Source organism: Notothenia coriiceps, unplaced genomic scaffold (assembly GCF_000735185.1).
Source record: "Notothenia coriiceps isolate Sejong01 unplaced genomic scaffold, NC01 NC01_scaffold00036509, whole genome shotgun sequence".
Classification (NCBI taxonomy): domain Eukaryota; kingdom Metazoa; phylum Chordata; class Actinopteri; order Perciformes; family Nototheniidae; genus Notothenia; species Notothenia coriiceps.
This window is the reverse complement of record NW_011369210.1, coordinates 488,623-496,611: the sequence shown is the minus strand read 5'-3', so window position 1 is coordinate 496,611 and position 7,989 is coordinate 488,623. Positions and strand designations below refer to the sequence as shown.

The window sequence follows — 7,989 nt, the reverse complement described above, 5'->3', positions numbered from 1 at the left end:
GTCTGTAAAAGTTGTTCCCTGTCTCTAATGTCTAGATCTCTAATTAAAAGACTAATGTCACAGCAGGATTTGGAAAACCATGTTTTTATCTTCAGTAGACTGGACTACTGCAATGGTGTCTTCACAGTTCTCACTAAAAAATCTATTAGAAAGCTGCAGTTGACTCAGAACGCTGCTGCTCGAGTCCTCACTAACACTAAGAAAGTGGATCACATCACTCCAGTTCTGAAGTCTTTACACTGGCTTCCTGTGTGTCAAATAATAGATTTCAAAATACTGCTGCTGGTTTATAAAGCTTTGAATGGTTTAGGCCCAAAATATATTTCTGACCTACTGCTAAATGATGAACCATCCAGATCTCTCAGGTCTTCAGGGACTGGTCAGCTTTCTGTCCCCAGAGTCAGAACTAAACATGGTAAAGCAGCGTTCAGTTATTATGCTCCAAATATCTGGAACAAACTCCCAGAAACCTGCAGGTCCGCTGCAACTCTGACTACTTTTAAATCCAGACTAAAGACTTTTCTTTTTGCCGCTGCTTTCAATTGAACTATTCACATCTTAAACTGCACTGTAACTTTTATCCATGTATTTTTTCTTTTAATGTTTCTTTTATTATCTTTTCTTTTTAATGACTGATTTTAAATGCGATTTTCTTAATGTCTTTCATTTTTTGTAAAGCACGTTGAATTGCCTTGTGTTGAGGGTGCTATATAAATAAACTTGTCATGATTGCATTTAAAGCTGTAGATTATTTGTATAATCAATGAATCAGACTCAAACAAACTTAAAATAAAATGGTTAATGAATTTTAGAAAAAAAAATTGAAAAGCATGTAATGTCTTTCTAATAGAGGCAAAGCTTATTTCAACAAGATCCTATTGGGTAGTTTAACCAATGCATCGAATGATAAGACATTCATGTTTTGTATGAAATTATTTATCTGCAAACTCCAGATGAATGTAGTGGAGTAAAAAGAACATGCTTCTGATAGGTAGTGAAATAAAAGTATAATGTAGCAAAAAGGTGCAAGTGCATAAGTAAAAATACAAGGACCTTAAACATTTTACCCAATGTTGTATTGTTTGACATAGACTACTGCATGGTGGACACCTCAAATAAGTTAAACAGCGTGACGGTCCAATTATATTGTATCTAAAACGGCAAATAACATCCTAATAATAATAGTTGTCACATTTGAATAAAGTGCATAAATATACCAGCATAGGTGTGTTTGTAATTGTCACTGTGGTTAACATTTGAATTAAACTATATGGAAGACAAATAGATATATGCTTTATTTATCCAAAATTGTGAAATTGTTTTATATAATAATGTTTTCAGTTTGTTAACTAAATCTGACAGGGCAGCCTGTGTGAGTGAAAGAGTAGTCCCACTGCGCGTTCACGCTCCGTCTCCATGGTGACCAAATGCCGCTGTGGTATATTGGACAACAAACCCCAACAAAATAAATAACATATTTCTTTAACCCCGTAACAACGGTTTTTAACTTATTTTCTGTAATCAAGTGTACACGACTTTTACATGAACAGAGGAGGAGGTTAACTGAAACAGGAAGCGTTTAATGACCCGGGGTTTGAGTTAAAGTCTGTCCACCTAAACAGATAACATTAGTAAAAAACAATTTACCGTTAACCTCAGTTCAATCCTCTGTGATGGATGGGACAGTTATCATTTCAGATCCTTGATTCGGTTTCCAAACACAAAATAAAATAATAAAAACACCTGAAATGTGTAGAAATCTGTCAAGTTTCCCCTAGCTTGCAGCAACATAGCCCCAGAAGGAACGTGCACGAGCTTCACTAATGGCAGTCTCGCGTGATTAGGTGACGCGCATTTACCAAAATGTGGAGGTTGGATGCAAACTTCAGCTTCGTGCGGAAAATTGTAAGTAAAATGAGCAAATTTCCTGGAAATGTGTTGGTTTAAGATGTGTTACTATTCTCCCTGTTAAATATGTGCTTCGTGTTTGATGTACCACTGAGTTAAAGGAAACTTTATTTTGAAAATGTGTAGTATTTTGTTGGGGCCTACAAATGTCCCGGATGATATAACAACGTTTTAAGGTTATCAATTTACACTTCAAAGCATTAATATAGCAGCAGACAACTCTTTGCTACATATTATTTACAGTTTTTTTTGCTACCCCAGTTGAATGAAGTCACTCTCCCTGTGCTGTAATCCAAGTTTTTGTTTGTTGATTAAACTATTAGCCAGGACGTGCCATGCCCCCATGTAAATGTATGAGTCCTTGTTTTTAGCTAGCTAGTAGCCCTCATATCAGCCTCTCTTTAATTATGCTCTTATACCTGTGCAATACAAATATTTTGGTTAATAAAAACACCTAAAAGCTCAAACAAGTTGATATGGTGTAAAACCTTATTTTTTACTACCTAATTATGATGAAACAAATCAAGAATTATACTTCATAATGTACCTCCTACACTGATTAACAATACAGTACACATCAGTGAGCTACAGTGAGGCAGACTATATAACTAATGTACGTAGACCACAATGTCTTCACTTTCAGGCTTTGACTGAATATATTTTATTTTAAGTTTGAAGCTTTATAGTAATTTATTTATGTTGAGTTGGTAATTTTGTATGAAAAAGATAGAACAAATAGAAAGAACAGAGAAAAATATAATGCATACTTTGGTATTACTTTATTGTGTTAGCAGCAATATGCTATCATTTTAAAACGTATTCAAGACAAACTTTCCTTTTAGAAGATAAACATATAGTAATAATAATAATAATAATAATAATAATAATAATATTAATAATACACTTTTTGTATAGCACTTTTCAAAACATAGTTACAAAGTGCTTTAACCTAAAAATACACAGAAATCAAGTCAATTACAACAGCATCTACACATTAGAACACATTGTAAAACAAAAATACATAGAATAAGAATAAATGAAAAATAAAACAAGACTACTAATAAAATCACAAAGTGTGTTTTTAAAAGTGACTTAAAAGAGCTGACAGATTTTGCAGCCTTGATCTCCTCAGGTAGAAGGATATATGTGGGGTAAACACTGTAGCAATAATTTCTAAAAGCATTTTAAGAAAAGTAGTATTGCAGCTAAGAAGAAACAAACGGCTCCACTGAATATATATATATATATCATAAAGACAATTGTCATCACTACATGTCACTTGTCATCAGAAACTGAATCATTTTGCTGTTACAATATGAAATCAACCCTAACTACTTGAACATTTTTAATATAGACTTACAAATAGACCAAATATTTAATTGCAATAATATAACAAAAAAAAACTTTTATCATTTTTTTATCACAAATCTGAAAACTAAAATTCTCCAGCAATTGAAAATATCAGTTTGCAGTTTTAGTATAGAAAAATCAGTCATCTGTGTTGATCTCTAAAACATATTTAAAGCAAAAATCAAAGATATAATAAAGTGTGACTTGAATATATATCAAAGACTGTATATTTTGTACATTTTGCTTTCGTAAACCTACACTTTGAGGTTTATTATCCTCATGAGGCAGGCTCCTTATTCTACTACTTTCTGACTACAATTCCCATAAAGCCGGTTGGTGTAGTCCTGTTGTTGTCAGGGTCATACTGTAGTTCTGAGCAGCGATCCTAGCTGTAACCTACTTCCACCTCTCCTCTCAATCATGTGAAAAACACACAAGTCATTCTTTATAATCCTGTAAGCTCGATCTATTGACATATCAGCTCTCTGTGACACAGAACGACGTGTGTAGAAACATTAATGTTAGTAAATAAAAGCAATATATTGTGTTAAATACAAGTAGCCTTAATTTTAGCTGTATAAAAAGTTACATGATTATTAACCAAAGACCGATGTAAAAAAAAGTATACAGAAAAGTAAATAATAAATAACATACATTAGCATTGTAAAACTAATTATAATCTACAACAATATTAGATATATCAAATTATCACTCAGCAAAATCATTTTTGAACTTTTCGTAAAAATATTTTGCGCTGCGTCATTCGGTGTTATCTACCATTTTGTCGTGACAGAATGACGTTTCAAGAAAATGAGTGGACTCAAAATGGCCGCGGACTTACGCTGTGTTCGTCAGCGAGAGTTTCACACTCTAGTTGTGGTCCACTGCAAATTGGTCTTTGATGCAACAGTCCTGCTCCGGCTGCTCCACGAAGGACCGCCCTGACCCACCGTGGTACAGCAGAAAAGTCCTCCAGCTTTGACTTCCTCTGTCCGTTTGTTTCCAACCAAGACATCCCCTTCGCTGTCTTCAAGCTTCACAAACTCAAGCATCAGTGCAGAGAAGAATTTGATCGATATTCATAGAAAAACTCAGGGTTCAGGAGTACAAGATGAAGAAGTTCATTCATTCAACTCACAGTTCGCTCTGGGTCTCTTTAACCCGTCTGCATGGGCCGACTACTTTATACACCAATCAGGTCTGTCTGGATTTGCACATTCGTCCACTCATAAACCTTTTCCCCCTAGCTTTTTCTTTTTTGCACTGTGAAATATACATCTGAACAATCTTGTGAGTCCCCGGTTGGATTTAAATAGCCTTACATGCTTCAGTCTCTTGGATACAGTGAACCTGATTGGCCGAGAGAGCCTGCTGGGCATGACCAATCACAGGGCATCACCATGGAGCTTCCCAGCCAATGGGAGGAGGAAGATGGTCTCTGTGATTTCATTGTCACTAGGGGAGGGGGAAACATACTGCCAGGACAGTTGGCACTAACATGCTTAGTGGTGGACTCTATTATAGTGAGAGTCTATATGTTTGAAGTAACCTGTGGAGCGTTGCCAAGGAGAGAATAGCACAGGGCGGGTCTACAGATGGAGCTCCTCTCACCAGCAGCTGTACAGTCCCACAGCACACAGGCTCATAGAGCACCGCGTCACTGTTGGCGGTGCTGCTCACGTCACAGGAATGAATGGGTTGAGCCATCGTCCTGCTTGAAGGTGGCGTGTCTCCTTGGCAACCAGCTCCATCTCTGGCCAGAAGCTTAGACTGACAGAGCCCTCGAATCACAGGAGGACGGGCGCTCCTTATCTGTCCCTCCATCGCCATTCAGTCCTGGTTTGACCCCTGAAGAGTGATATCTCCTCATCGCTCCATCTGTCCCTCTCTGTTCTTCCTTTCCTTTGACCTGTTTTTGCCTCAGTATTGCTTTTTTATCAGCTTCATCCCTCACAAATCCCTTTCATCTCTGAATACCAGAGATGCAATTCTTTCCTATTTTTATCATCCATTTATCTATGATCATTTTCTGAATTAGGTTATTTATTGTTAATGTCTTTTTAATTTAAGTTTTGTCTGAAATCCAACATCCTGAGATATTCATTTCCTTAAAAAGAGCAGCAGATCCTCTCACATAGGAAGCTGAAACTGAGGAATATTCTCTACAAAAATGTATCAACTCTGTACAACTTGATTGATTATTGATGTTGTATAGTGTGCACGCACGCACACACACGCTTCACGCAATTGTTCAGGTCAAATTGATACTGAGGGACTAAAAATAGTACTTATTATACTTTATAATGATCAATTAGCATGTCCTTCATTTCATACTGCCTTGGCATATATTTCAAGGACTTGCACGATTTATGTATAGTTTCAGACTCTCTCCAAAGTATGTAAACAATGTAAAATATATAATTTAAATAGTGTTTGAGATCTTTAGCATAACAGCTAATCTAGACCTTGGATATTGCACTATGACATAAAATAAGTCCACAAATTCGTTTTTTTAATGATAAAATATAGGATACTAGCATCTTCCAGATCTTTTGGTATAGCTCTTTTTAACATGTACCCTTCTTGTTACTCTTTAGTAAGGTTTTCTATCAGTGAAGAAAGTAAGTGAGTAAAGTTGTAATGAACCAGCAGTCTGGCGTTTGACATGGAAGTGACTAGTTCTGAGGTTTTGCTCTAGTCAGCAGCTCCTTGTCTCTGAAAGACATGGTGGTGCGTGTGCTCTGACACTCAAAAAACTTTTCAGCACTTGTGCAAGATGTTTTTGTGCTTAGTCGGAGAAATCTCAGATAAAATATGTTCTTTAAGGAAAGCTAGAAATAAGGAGAGCTGTCTCATTCAAGAAGGACAGGACAGAACAGTGTGTATTTGACATTTTGTGGAGATAAAAAGATGCTACTCTCTAACTTTTTTTACTTGACAACAAGCAGTTTTTTAATTTAATCAGTGCTGGCTGCCAGTTGTATTAGGGAGGGAAAAGGACATATTGTTACTTAATTTTGTACTGTCTGTACATTGTATCCATGTAATCATGTTCCTTGGCAATATTTGTTGATGTTGTAAATGTCAGGCTGTCCGCATTCATGTCATAAGATTGAAGCATCTTTCCACACAGTCAGAGGCCGAGGTGGGCAGAAAGCCAGAGTCCTAAAAGTGAACTAACACAGTACGCAGACGTCTTATCGCTCATCTCTCTTTGTGTGCATGGAAAATAAAATATCTCACGTGTACGCTCTCATGTTACGCACAGATAAGCTTTTTGAGAGCCTTATCCAGGCATAAACAAAGCTCACACACACTTGAACATATGGCCTACGGTTCACCATGAGACTTTGGGAGATACAAATAAAAATGAACAGTTTTACAACTTGATAGAACTCTCCATTACCTAATACCTGGTACAATATTGAGATTTCTTGTTTGTTTGTATCCAAATCGAAATGTTCACAGGAAAAAATCCTTAGGGGAGTATAAACTGAAATCAACGCAGATCAAAAAGATAGTAAGGATGTTAGAGCTACAGTTAATAGCCAGATAGCTCATGGGGTTATGTGAGGGACCTTTTCTTACCTTAGTGTTTCACCCTGTTTCTATTATAAATGCTTGGCAACTGGCTCATATTTAACCAATAGGATAATAGGAAATATAATAGGAGAGTGGTCAATCTTCTCATTTAACTGTATTTTTCAGCAAAACCTCTTCTTATGAGGATTCAATTGTCGTATAGCCAGAGAGAGGACTCGTTGCTGTTTCCCCCTGAGATTGCGATCACACCGACAGATCTCAGTGAGGCATGTCCATCTCATTTTGAATGCTAATCAAAATGCAGGCGACTCAGCCCTATCTTGATGGAGCTTATGTCTGTTTCTATGAATAGATAAATGTGGGTGTAGGTGCTGACCTGTCTGTGTTTATCACTGTGTTCCTCCTCCTCATCGGTCCTCACTGCACTTTTCGCCAAGGCCTTCTGACAGCACATAAACATTTCTGAAAACACACAATTGCTAGATCTCTCTAATATTTCCTATTCTTATTAGAGTGTATTCGGTCATTTGCCCCCTCTTCTTGTTGTTAGGCTTGGACAAAAAGATTCCGTTTAAAAAGTGAGCATTAAGGTCTCGTTTCGGTGCTCTCACAATGGTCTTTTCTCCACGAGCCCACACGGGGGCTGGTGAAGGCCACCGGCGCTCGCCTTGCTCTTTTTCTGATCCTGTCCTTTTTCAGGCCTAAGTGTATTCACCAGTGTCACACTTGTTTAAGTGCATTTGTGTGTCTTTTTGCATATTTTAATAGGAACAGGCATCTCAGGGTTATGGGCAATATGGGATAAACAATGAGGAAATTACGTAAATTGTTACAAAACTAAGCATTTTTTTTTGTTATAGATGTACTGATAAAAGGCACATGGATTTTCTATTTGAATTAAAAAAGCAGTTTTCTAATTTAAAGAATATACATAGGGATGTCCCGATCACCTTTTTTTGCTCCAGATCCGATTCCGATCATTTGATTTTTGACAATTTGCCGATACCGATTTTTCCCGATCCGATCAAAACAAGAACTAGTTAGACGTGTGACTGGACTGGTTTTTTTTTACCCCCGACCGACACTTTTTCTCCGATTAAGTCAACCCTATCTTATAGGTTAAATTTAATTTTTTATTGGAATTCCCTTGAACTTACCGAAAAAAAGAAAAAAAGAGAATAGCTAACG

At 36.8% G+C, this 7,989-nt stretch overlaps 1 protein-coding gene across 4 annotated transcripts in view; it reads right to left on the bottom strand.

Moving 5' to 3' along the window:
• Positions 1-1,814, bottom strand: part of armc2 (armadillo repeat containing 2) — a 22,663-nt gene extending 20,849 nt beyond the window's left edge. For 3 of the 4 annotated variants that reach the window (XM_010792506.1, XM_010792509.1, XM_010792508.1), the window contains exon 1: positions 1,648-1,814. The gene's annotated coding sequence lies outside the window, so the exon portion shown is untranslated. The remainder of the gene's footprint in view (positions 1-1,647) is intronic. The other variant, XM_010792507.1, reaches the window with a different exon arrangement.
• Positions 1,815-7,989: the final 6,175 nt, after the last annotated feature.